The sequence below is a fragment of the Puma concolor genome, chromosome C1 (genome assembly GCF_028749965.1).
Source record: "Puma concolor isolate L17-30 chromosome C1, mPumCon1.1.hap2, whole genome shotgun sequence".
In the NCBI taxonomy this organism is placed as follows: Eukaryota; Metazoa; Chordata; class Mammalia; order Carnivora; family Felidae; genus Puma; species Puma concolor.
This window is the reverse complement of record NC_141674.1, coordinates 57,526,824-57,539,586: the sequence shown is the minus strand read 5'-3', so window position 1 is coordinate 57,539,586 and position 12,763 is coordinate 57,526,824. Positions and strand designations below refer to the sequence as shown.

General features: G+C 34.6%; 1 long non-coding RNA gene across 1 annotated transcript in view; it reads right to left on the bottom strand.

Annotated features, from left to right (window-relative positions):
- Positions 1-309: 309 nt before the first annotated feature.
- LOC147578094 (uncharacterized) overlaps positions 310-12,763 on the bottom strand; it is a 195,607-nt gene continuing 183,153 nt past the window's right edge. The window contains exon 3 of the long non-coding RNA XR_015254194.1: positions 310-460. This is a non-coding gene — a long non-coding RNA (uncharacterized LOC147578094). The remainder of the gene's footprint in view (positions 461-12,763) is intronic.

The window sequence follows — 12,763 nt, the reverse complement described above, 5'->3', positions numbered from 1 at the left end:
AATTGTAGGTTTGAGACCCTGTAGGTTGACCTGATAATTTATATTTGTTCCTTCTAGAACCGGTCTTCTGTGCCTCCTGCTATTAATTGAAAACAAAATTTTATTTGAATACACCTTTCCCCTATTCTCTCAGTTCAGGTAATAATGGTGTAGGTAGCTCTATACCTACCTACCAGCTCTAATGTGGACACAGGACCAAGCAAAGTAGAAAACCTTTTGGACATAGCGATTGATACAATAGCTGGAGTCAGAATCCACACATGTACCTTGTAAGCCAGACCCAGTACCTTTGCTAGAATTGTTAAAAAAAATAAGTACTCTGTCATTGCCAGAGCTAAGCTGGATGCTGTGAGTTTGAAACTATTGTGGGATACCACAAGAATGGAGCCTACCTGTGAGAGATGCAGTGTTAGAAAACAACATCCTGATGATTTGTGCACTTTCTGGTATCCGCTTATACCTACAGGAAAAGGGAAATATTATTATATAAGGATCTTGGGGGTCAAAAAGAGCAGATTGCATGCTATAAGAATTGATACATTTCCTTTATTTTTAATTTTTTGCTCAAGCTAGTTTGAATTGGATTTCTATAATTTTTATCTGAAAGAATCTTGATTAATACAGTTGACAAATATTTTCTGATTGCCTGGTGGAGAAGGATTTGCTAAGCAAAAAAGAAATGGAAGAAATTTCAAAGGAAAAGATGTAAATATTACACTGATGTCAGTATATGACAGCCATTGTAATGCTTCCCATAAAGACGTTTGAAATGAGAAAACTAAGATTGCTTTGTGTGAATTAAACCAAGAAGTCAACACTCAATAAGTAAGAATTAAGATATGTGAAGTCACACTAAAGCTAGAATTTGGACTTTATTTTCGTGTGTAGTTTTCCAAATTAAAAAAGAGGTCTATGGCCTCCTCTTTGTCAGGTCTGGCATTATATAGGGTTAAACAGATTGCCACAAAAACGTCTTCACAGGTGTTATCTTTTTAGGTCCAAGGAATCAGGCCCAGGCCATTTGACTCAAACATCATACCAGCAGTCACATCCTTTTCACTTTTGTGTTTGTAAAGTGAGGCATTCAATTTGTAAAAGTCTGTGTAGAATGCAAAAATTCAGAGAAAGAGAGAGAGAGAGAGATTCCTATAACATGTTGCAAATCACTAGGGCTCCAGGACCCACGTGAGGGGAAAAGAGGTTGAATAAGGTTATTTTCAGTGAGCTGAAAATGTTGTACTTTAATTATAAAATTGCAGGTTAAATAAGCTAACAAAAAGGAGGACAGGAAATTAAGATAGAGGCAGTTTGGGAACCAAGGGATTTCTCCAGTCGCTGTAGCAGATGCTGGATTTCCTGCTGAGTTCCCTCAGAGATGTCTGCATGCAGAAAGTCAAATCTCTTGAATAAGTTCAGGAATTTCATCATATTTTTTTTTAGGTACACACCAACACATAAAATGATTTGATTACATTCTTGAAAAACAAAATTCAACTAAGCCAATCAAGCCTTTGGTCTATAAAAAAATTAGTTTGATTAGAAATGAAATATCACAATTTCAGTTTGTTATTTTGATGTCATATACAGTTAATATCTTTGGTCCCTAAATCACAGTGAATCAATACATTTTATAAACAAACAAAAAGTAAAAATGTCTCACAATCTTCCTACCCAAACTTAACCTGCTTGCTTCACAAGATTTGCAGTTATATGAAATTAACTAGTCCAGTAAGTCAAATGTTTTATTCGGTCATTTTGTGTCATGCTGCTAACTATTAAGATAAATGGTTACTGGGGTTCCTGGGTGGCTCAGTCAAGCAAGCGTCTAACTCTTGATTTTGGCTCAGGTCATAATCTCACAGTTCATAGGTTTGAGCCCTGTGTCAGGCTCTGTGATATGTCAGCATGGAGCCTGCTTGGAATTCTCTCTCCCTCTCTCTCTGCCCCTACCCCACTTGTACACCCTCTCTCTCTCTCAAAATAAATAAAGAAACTTAAACAAATAAATAGTTATAAAAATACATGGTTATAGCAGAGCATTGAAATACAAATAATAACAATAAAAATTTTTCCTGGGTAAGAAAAATTCCAAGAAATGTCAACTATTAACTGCTTCTATTTCGTAATGGAAAGATAAAAACAACCTAGATCACACAGAAAAGGATATATTTCTAGTCCATGTATATTATTACTCTGGATTTTTCAAAGTTTGTCACAGCTTTAATATGCTGGTTGAGAAACAACTTTTAGAACTTGCAAACAGAACAACTTTAGCTTCCATCAGACCCTCTTTGCTCTTTGAAGTCAACACAGTGGCCATATCAAGTGTCCACAGCATCAAGTTTGCAGTCTATTTTCTCTGACCCCTGGGAAATTTGCAATAATGACGTTGGCTCTTTGATTTCTATTCTCAATTTTTTTTTTATCTTGAATGTAGAAAATAAAGGTACCTGCTTATTTCTAAAACCATTTCACACAAGAAGCCTGTATTCACCTGCTGTTTATTTACTTGAATGGTTTTGCTTTCTATTGAATCTTTTCTATTTACAATATACAACAAAATCTAATAACTGTGTTATGATCTTTTGGTTTTCCTTTAGCACCCCAGTTAATTGGCCAGCCCCAACAGCAAGGTGTGTATGCAGTGGGAGGTAAGGGTCCAGAGAGTAAAATCAAAGGACCTGCTTAGGCAAGAAATGTTAACAAAACAATATTCAAAACAGCATTTAAGTAGAAACCCAGCAGGAAACTGGCAGTTAGAGATGGCCTGGAAACCACATTAATGATCATCCAGTTTGAACTTGTGAGGGCTTTGTCAACTACTTACTTCTGTACAGGCCAAGGATAGGCCACCCTCAAAAGTGCTTCTTTGGCATTTTGATTATTTTGAAATAAAAGATACCTAAGAAACAGCCAGTGCAAATGAAACACTCTGACCCCTCTTTGTCTTCAGAGAGCAGGAAATAAATCTCCCACATGAAAGATATGTTCTCTATACCAGGAAGTAATGAAACATACTTATCACCTGAGATGGGGAATTCAAAGCCAAGAAGGCTGTATAAACAAACCTGTTACTTTTTACTAATTGATTACTCTAACCCAAATTCCATTTAGAATTCCTTACAAATTGAAGCTCCCAAAGTTAAGTTTTCTTTGTCATGCCAATTCCTCATAGTTTCATTGTCTCTTTGCCTAAACAGTATAAAAACTGTCTGCCTTGATAATTTCTCTAGGTCTCAGTTTTATTATTGGACATCCATGCACATATAGTTAAACTGTTTATTTTTTCCTCCTGTTAATGTTTCATGTCAATTTATTTCTTAGAACAACTGGAAGAATCTTGAAGGATAGAGCAAAATTTTTCCTCCCCAACACCTCTATCCTGCTCTGAGTAGATGGTTGCTCTACTGGGAAGCCCAGGAAATAAGACTAGATTAGTGTTTAACTAAACTAAGACAAAGCACACCCACAGAAGGGGTCTTCTTTTCACCATTCTAGATAATCCTTTCTATTTCATCAACTGCAGACAATTAATGAGTTCAGTTTTCAGAAACACTTGCCATAGGGGCTTAAGATTATTTGCAGAAAAGATCTAGAATTCAAGAAGATTTGAGATGTACTAAAAAAGAATAACATCCAAATGGTACAATCATGACCCTCATATAGAATGAACATGTATCCAAAATTTATTTCACTCAATAACTGATAAAGGACCAATATGATAGTCAAAGTAACTTGAAGGTTATTTTAGGAATTGGATATTTAAGTGACACTTTGTTAAAGAAATTTTAGAAAAGCTTACTATGTTAGATTTTTTTAACTGGTAAATATTATACAGTTCACCTCTAGGGTTGAGTTTTTTTACAAAAGAAATTATTCACATCTCCACAATATAAAAATTTCCAAGTCTACATGTAATTTCACGGTCTAAACTCTTAATAAATAATAAATAACAATGTCAAACAGCCATACATTCTCCCATTCTCCTAAGAAATTTACTGCTAGATTATTACTTTAAGCAACACTTCAGTGTGACACTGTAAAGATATGAATTTTTTTGCCTTCCTTACAGGTTTTAGATGCCTATTGCTAACAATACTAAACAGATATGCAGGAAATAATTCCTTCTGTTTATAACCAAGATGTGCCATTATCTTCTCAATGAGTAATAACCATAAATGATTAGTCTCTTCATTTTTCCTATTCTGTTAAATAATAATTTTAAAAGACTTTTTCTATTTATCACATATTTCTGGCCTAAAATATTTTATAGTTCTTTGAGAAGAACTAAGTTTTCTAATTTTGTAATATTTAAACATTTTAAAGCCACATGGATGAAATTGGTGCTAGAATATAAAAAATTGGACCATGTGATTTCAGATAAAAGATAAAGACATTAATTTTTTTCTCCTGCTCTGGTGACTGTAGAAGAAGGAACAAAAATTGAAGAAACACTGGAGAAGACTGTAACACTGAAACTCAAAAACTTGGTGAAATTTCTTTCTTTCAGTTAGATTTGGATTGAATATTATGACTTCTAATAGCTAATAAAATTTCCCAAGTTTCTGTGAGAAAAGCAGTCCCTGCTTTCTATCATTTTACTTTAGATCCTAATGGCCACAACTAGTAAGAGAGAAATACAGGGACCAATTATATCCAGATACTGATTGACAATGTCTTGTGTAGCTGATTAATTTAAAGATTTTCTCAAGAAGTTATCAGTTTCACCTTTGAATCTCACTAGGATTAAACATGACAAGAAGTTTAACAATTTAATTCTTACTTAAAAAACAAAACAAACAAAAAATCATCCAGTAAACCTTGCTCTTATGCTATTGAAAACTATCAAGTAGATGTGAATTTTGTCTTTATAAAGTTGACATTCAGGAGCCAATTGGTACAGGCAGAAATTTTCAAGGTCTGCACTTAACAAATATGCAAATAAAGACAATACTTGATTGTGTCTCTACAGGTAACCAATGAATTAGAATTTTACATATTGCTATGTAAAAGTGAATGTAAAGTTCTTTTACAAATGTGTTAGTCAATCACATCAAGAAAAAGGATAAAAACCATGTGATCATTTCAATAGATGCAGAAAAAGCATTTGACAAAGTACAATATCCATTCATGATAAAAGCCCTCAACAAAGTAGGTTTATGGAGGGAACATACCCCAACATAATAAAGGCTATATATAATAAACCCACAGCTAACATTATTCTCAATGGTGAAAAACTGAGAGCTTTTCCCCTAAGGTTAGAAGCAACACAAGGATGTCCACTTTCACCACTTTTATTCAACATAGTCATAACCATAGCAATCAGATGACAAAATGAAATAAAAGGCAGCCAAATTGGTAAAGAAGAAGGAAAACTTTGACTATTTGTAGATGATATGATACTATATACAGAAAACCCTAAAGATTCCACCAAAAAACTACTAGAAATGATAAATGAATTCAATAAGGTTATAGGATACAAAATTGACATACAGAAATCCATTGCTTTTCTTTATACTAATAATTAAGCAGCGAAAGAGAAATTAAAAATCATCCCATTTGTAATTGCACCAAAAAGAATAAAATACCTAGGAATAAACTTAACCAAGGAACCAAGGAGGTGAAAGACCTGTACTCTGAAAACAATAAAACATTGATGAAAGAAATTGAAGACAACACAAACAAATGGAAAGATATGCCATGCTCATATCTTTGAATTTGATTTGAAGAACAAATATTATAAATGTCCCTATTACCCAAAGCAATCTACATATTTAATGTAATCCCTATCAAAATACCAATAGAATTTTTCACAGAATTAGACCAAATAACCTTAAAATTTTTATGGAACCACAAAAGACCCCAAGCAACCAAAGCAATCTTAAAAGAGAAAAACAAACTGGCTTGAAATCCAAGATTTTGAGATATACTACAAAGCTATAGCAATCAAAACAGTATGGTATTGGCACAAAAACTGACACATAGGTCAATGGAAGAGAATGGAGAGTCCAGAAATAAGCCCGTGAGATCATGACTTGAGCTGAAGTAAAACACTTAACCGACTGAGCTATCCAGGCACCTCCAAAATATATAAAGAATTATACAACTTGACACCAAAAGCCAAATAATAATCAAATTTTTAAAAATGGGCAGAAGACATGAACAGATATTTCTCCAAAGAAGACTTACAGATGGCCAACAGACACATGAAAAGATGCTCAACATTACTCATCATTAGGGAAATACAAATCAAAACCACAAAGAAATATCACCTCACACCTATCAGAATGGCTGAAATCAACAACATAAGAAACAACAAGTGTTGGTGAGGATGAAGATAAAAGGTAACCCTTGTGTACTGTTGGTGGGAATGCAAAATGGTGCAGCCACTGTGGAAAACAGTATGTAAGGTCCTCAAAACTTAAACATAGAATTCCCATATGATACAGTAATTCCTCTACTATTTACCTAAAGAATAAAAAACACCTATTTGAAAAGATATATGGATCTCTATGTTTATTGTAGCATTCTTATTTTATGTATATATATATAATACTTTATTTATATATATTTATATATATTTATACTTTATTATATATACATATATATGTGTGTGTATATATATATATGTAATATATATATATACATGGATATCACTCGGTCATAAAAAAGAATGCATGCAATCTTGGCATTTGCAAGAACACAGATGGAGCTAGAGAGTATAATGTTAAGTGAAATAGTCAGTCAGTGAAAGACAAATACCATATGATTGCACCCCTATGTGGAATTTAAGAAGCAAAACAAATGAACAAAGGGACAAAGAGACAAATCAAAAACACACTCTTAACTACAGAGAGGAAACTGATGGTTACCAGAAGGGAGGTGGGTGGAGAATGGGGAAATAAGTAAAGGGGATTAAGAGTGCATTTATCATGATGAGCACTAAGTACTGTATGGAATTGTTGAATCACTATATTGTACGTTTGAAACTGATATAATATTGTATGTTAACTATACTGGAATTAAAATTTAAAAAAAATTTGTTATTGGAATATTAGAAACAAACAAAACTACATTCATTATTCACTTACATGAAGCAATATTTACTGTCTTAGAAGTAGTTTTTTAATCCTCAGCCTCTTCCAAGAAACAGTTTCTGTGTACAGTTGTATATTTCAAGTGTATGTGTGAAAAAGAAACAAAACTTCATTTTTTCTTTTGGAAGGTAAAAGTCAGTCTGGTTAGGCCAGATTAGGAGAGCCAATTCAGTTTGAAATAATATCTGAGCACTGAGGTCACTGACCTGTGACCTATGCTCTAGAGGAGAGCCCCTCAAAGGAGTGTATGGCCGAATAATTCTCCAGTGAGAATGTAAAGCCTTGAGAAACAGATATGAAGAACATAAAGACAGAAGAAAGGTTTACTGCAGGTGGATTGCTATTATGCAGAGAAACTGAGTTTAACAGAGTATTTAGAGTACCAAGTATAAAGCTCAAAAAAATGGAAGAAAAACTTCAAAAGGTAACACAGAACAGTGTGAGTGAACCAGTATTTTTGCATGTAAACAGCAGACCTTTAAAAAATTCTGAAGGGGTCTGAGTAACTACTATAGCCAGAATCATTCTGGACTCCTCACAGCCAATCCCATGATGATAATCAGAATTCAAGGAGAAAAAAATATTCTAAATATCTGTTCATAAAGGCTGGAATGGACCTAAAAGAAGAACAGGCCATGTAGGTGACAGGATTGGACCAGTAATAGACAAAGATATGTGGGGTGACATGGTGTTGAAAGTGTAAAAGAAGAAACACAAACAGGAGGTGAAACCAATCAGTAGGATATGAGTAGACTTACAAATAAGCCATGTGAAATACAAGACCAAATGATGATGTCACCAATATAGGGATGGTCATAAATCCAGATACTACAGGAATTCTAGTGGAAGAGAGATCAATTGGGCTAAAATATTTGGAACGGGCTTATCATGGTGGATGCGTCTTCAGGTTTTGAAAAGTGTTAGAACTTCACTAGGTTCAATAGGGGATCTGCTACAACATCTCTTTGCTTCTTTAAGTGTGCCTATTATAATTGCAGTGGGGTGTCCCTCAAAGATAAGAACTTTCCCAAATGTAAAAAAAAATCTTCTAATCTGATAGCTAAGTATGCCATAATTAATGTAAAGGAAGTTTTAGTCCAATAAAACAGATTTTAAAAAAGGAGATTCTGAGATTTGAGCTAAATGATAGCTATACCCAGTGATTGGCCAAACAAGCCCAATCACAGCTATCATTTTAGATTGTAGATTACTTGCCCTTCAAGGTGTTTTCACTTCACAGTGGTTATTTAAGACCTCTAAGAACTGTTAAGGCAACAGTAATGGTGAATGGTTAAATTTTAAAATTTTCATTGAGATTGAGGAAAACATTCAGCAAAGCTATGACAAGTCTGTTATGTGGATCTTAAGTGTGTTAGAAAATAACACTTTTACTGCATAAAAGCCCTAATAAAGTGCTTGAATCTATTATGTTAACTAAATGGAAGGATAATTACTTAATGAAATTTTAGCTAGGGTTTTGAAAGAATTAAATATTGATAATTAAAGTACACTCAGTGAATTCTAATTTCCAAAATTATACCCTTATAAATGAGAAAAATATGTAAACTAATACAAATAATTTATGACCCCTGTATGATATTATCATATTTCTACCTAGAAACTTTAGATTGAACAGAATTACCAGGAAAAATAAGGAAGAATAAGACTATTGGCTGGGGGGGAGTGAGGGGCTCTTTTTTAAGTGAATTTTATTTCTTTTCATAGCCCTTGTTGGTATCTGTTAGTGTACTTTATGAAGAATGAAAAGCAAAGTTTATTTTCTCATTAGATTCATTCTTTTCCATTAGCAGACATCAATTCTCCCCCTTCCTGGACTCTCACTTCAGAAATACATAGACCTAATATGAATGTAGTAGGTTATATTACAGTGTAGGAGGGTTATTTTTGCCCATCAACTATCTGTTAAATTTCATGATTTGTCAATCAGACCAACTGAATGTCTATTTAAAGCTTTAAAAAATTTGTATGAGACAAATTTGAATTCAAGGCAAACTGAATGATATAGAAAGTACCACTTTATAATTCACAAATCCACAATGAGGACATGGTTGTCATGAATATTTAAATATCATAGAACCAAAATACTGAAAGCCGTATCTTCAAGAAGTACATGGATAGATAATAATATACAGAAATGTATTTCTTTTACTTCATGTTAGATTACACAGACAAAAATACAAGTAAGAATAGAAGGGATTTTAACAAAGGTATTGATAAAGTTGAATGGGTATAGATCTATAAATATATGTAGTAAAAAAGGAACTCATCCACGGAACAGTTATTAAGATGGACTATGTATTAAACTCAAGAAAAAGTAATTTAATTTCAAATTTGAAATAGCACAGAGTACATTATCAGATGATAATATAATTCAACTGAAAATCAAGAGCAAAAATAGAAACTATAAAAAATCTCCAACTATCTTATCTTAGATGGGCTCTGCAGAGGCTGCCCTTCTAGGAATTGCACAGTATCTACATCCACACCTTGTTCCTGTTGGTAGGATCAGGAGTTCAAGGATTTCTATAGGTTTGGAATAGTCACAGACTATTATTGGACACATTTTTTTTTTTTAATTTTTTTTTTCAACGTTTATTTATTTTGGGGACAGAGAGAGACAGAGCATGAACGGGGGAGGGGCAGAGAGAGAGGGAGACACAGAATTGGAAACAGGCTCCAGGCTCTGAGCCATCAGCCCAGAGCCTGACGCGGGGCTCGAACTAACGGACCGTGAGATCGTGACCTGGCTGAAGTCGGACGCTTAACCGACTGCGCCACCCAGGCGCCCCTGGACACATTTTTTGGCAACACAGTTTCCTTAAAATCCTAGAGGCATCAAGAATATTTGATTGTGGTCAATTCCATGAGAATGAGTAAACTATATACAAAGACAAAGATTTTAGCCTGAGAAATTTTATCTTTTGGTCACCGTTTTCTTTTTTTTTTTTTTTTCTCTCTCTCTCTCTCTTCCCATTTGTCAGTTTGGAAACACCACTTGTAATCTAGCCCTTGACTTATGTTGTACTCTTTTTGTTTGGCAAGGGCAGCTTAAAAAAGATGTTTTGGAGAAATTTCCGGAACTTTAGTGTTATCAGTCCCATGCTTGCTAATTTTACTGCTTCAATACTGTCTAGAATAGATTAGGGTTCACACAACAGAAATCACTCCAGCTAAGTTAAATAGAAAAGGATTTAACAGATGGAATTTGGTGCTTACACAATTGTTGGGAGAGCTAACGTTGAGTCTGACAGGCTCTAGGCTGAATTTCTAGGAATGACTCACAGAACAGCACTGCAGAACTGGCCCACAAAGAGCTGCTACCTTTGCTGCAGTCGGGAAGCTGAGGGATTGGAAGCCATCATTACAGTAGTAGCTACAGGATCCTGCTGTTCAACCACAAACCAGCCTAGCCTTGGGTAGTTACTTGCCTCCCAACACTTAGAAAAAAACTAATTAAAGTAACATTATGCTATATTTTTGATAAGTAGTTGTTGCATTCTAACTTAAATATCCCCTCTTCTGCCACCGTGAAGATTTAATTCTAAATAGTAGTCATGTAACCCTTACCAAAAGGCAAAATATTTCAATAACAAATAAGAAATTTAAAAGCATTGTTGCTTTGATTCATCATACTTTTATTTTTCTTGAGAGATTCTTTGCAGTTGTCTGGTTAAGCAACAGGCTTTCATGTCATACAACCTGTGTTCAAACTTCATTAACTAAATGTGAAAGCCTGAGGCAATTTAATCATGAGAAGCTTTAATTTCTTTATCTGTAAAACAGGAATGATAATAATAGTGACTCTTCATAGAGTCATTATATAAATGAAGTAAAATGGTGTCCTGAAGTGCTTAAAACATCACCTCGCACAAAGTAAGCCTTTAATGATAGTGAGACAGGTTCTATTATCACCATCTTATTATTTATTTGCTGTTCCCTCTTTTGTCAAGTACACCATCTCTTTAAGTCATAATCTCACACCATCTCACATCATGCCACCATCATTCTAGAGGCAATTGACTTCCTACATACTGAAACCCATTGATCTTTTCTTAGTCCACATGATCTTGGATTCTCTCCTGACTTTGACATTGTTAATCATTTTTATCAACTCTCACCACTATTGCTGCTGATGGCATATACCAGTTTTCATTCTGCCCCCTGATATTCCACCCTGCATCCTCAATCTGTCAGAGTAACTTCAGCAATAGACATAGTCATCTTTTCCTTTTCCATCTATCATCCTAGTGCCAGCCCTCATTATCTTATGTCTGTGCAATTCTTTTTATTCACTTATTGATGGCTGACATTTTTTCATTATCTCTGCTTCAATTAATTTTGCATACCAACTGACAAATGAATATCTTTAAAATACTGATTATGTCATTCTCATGCTCAGAAATTTTCAGTGACTTTTAATTGCTTTAAGTTCAAATACATTGTTCTGGTTTTCAAAATATTTCTCAATTTTTATCCTACCATGCCTTTCATCTTTGTATCCAATCATTTTCTGAAATGTGGTGCTCATCAAATATTATGCTTCTATCGAGGTCTTCCTTCATACAGAAATTTGCCTGGAATGCCCTCTCCCCAGCAATTTCCACCTCCTGAATTCTTATTTATCCTTCAAGGTCTAGTTAAAATGTTTTCTTCCCTAGGAAGATTTTTCTGATAACCCCAGTTAGGATCAATCTCTCCCTTTTCACAATCCTAAACATTTATATCCATCACCAGGTGCATCATATGCATCTTAGACACAATTTTTGGTAAGCATGACCTAACTAGCATATATACCAGGGTCAGAAAACTTCCTTAAAGCCCAGATAGTAAACATTTAAATATGGTTTAGGGACCATATAATCTTTATCACAACTACTCAACTCTGCCTTCTTAGTGAGAAAGCTGCTGTAAAAATTAACAACTCAGGAAACAACAGATGTTGACAAGGATATGGAGAAAGGGGAACCCCCTTGCACTGTTGGTGGGAATGCAAACTGGTGCAGCTACTCTGGAAAACAGTGTGGAGGTTCTTCAAAAAATTAAAAGTAGAATTACCCTATGACCCAGCAATAGCACTACTAGGAATTTATCCAAAGATTACAGGAGTGTTGATTCATAGGAGCACATGTACCCCAATGTTTATAAGCAGCACTATCAACAATAGCCAAATTATGGAAAGAGCCCAAATTTCCATCAATTGATGAATGGATAAAGATTGTGTGTGCGCACGCTCACACACACACACACACACACACACACACACACACACACACACACACTGGAATACTACTAGGCAATGAGAAAGAATGAAATCTTGCCATTTGTAACAATGTGGATAGAACTGGAGGGTATTATGCTAAGTGAAATAAGTCAGTCAAAAAAAGACAGATATCATATGTTCTCACTCATATGTGGAATTTGAGAAGCTTAATGGAAGACCATGGGGGAAGGGAAGGGAAGGGGAAAAAATAGTTACAAACTGAGAGGGAGTCAAACCATAAGAGACTCTTAAATACAGAGAATAAACTGAGGGTTGGCGGGGGAGGGAATACAGGTGATGGGCATTGAGGAGGGTACTTGTTGGGATGAGCACTGGGTGTTGTATGTAAGTGATGAATCATGGAAATCTACTCCTGAAGCCAAGA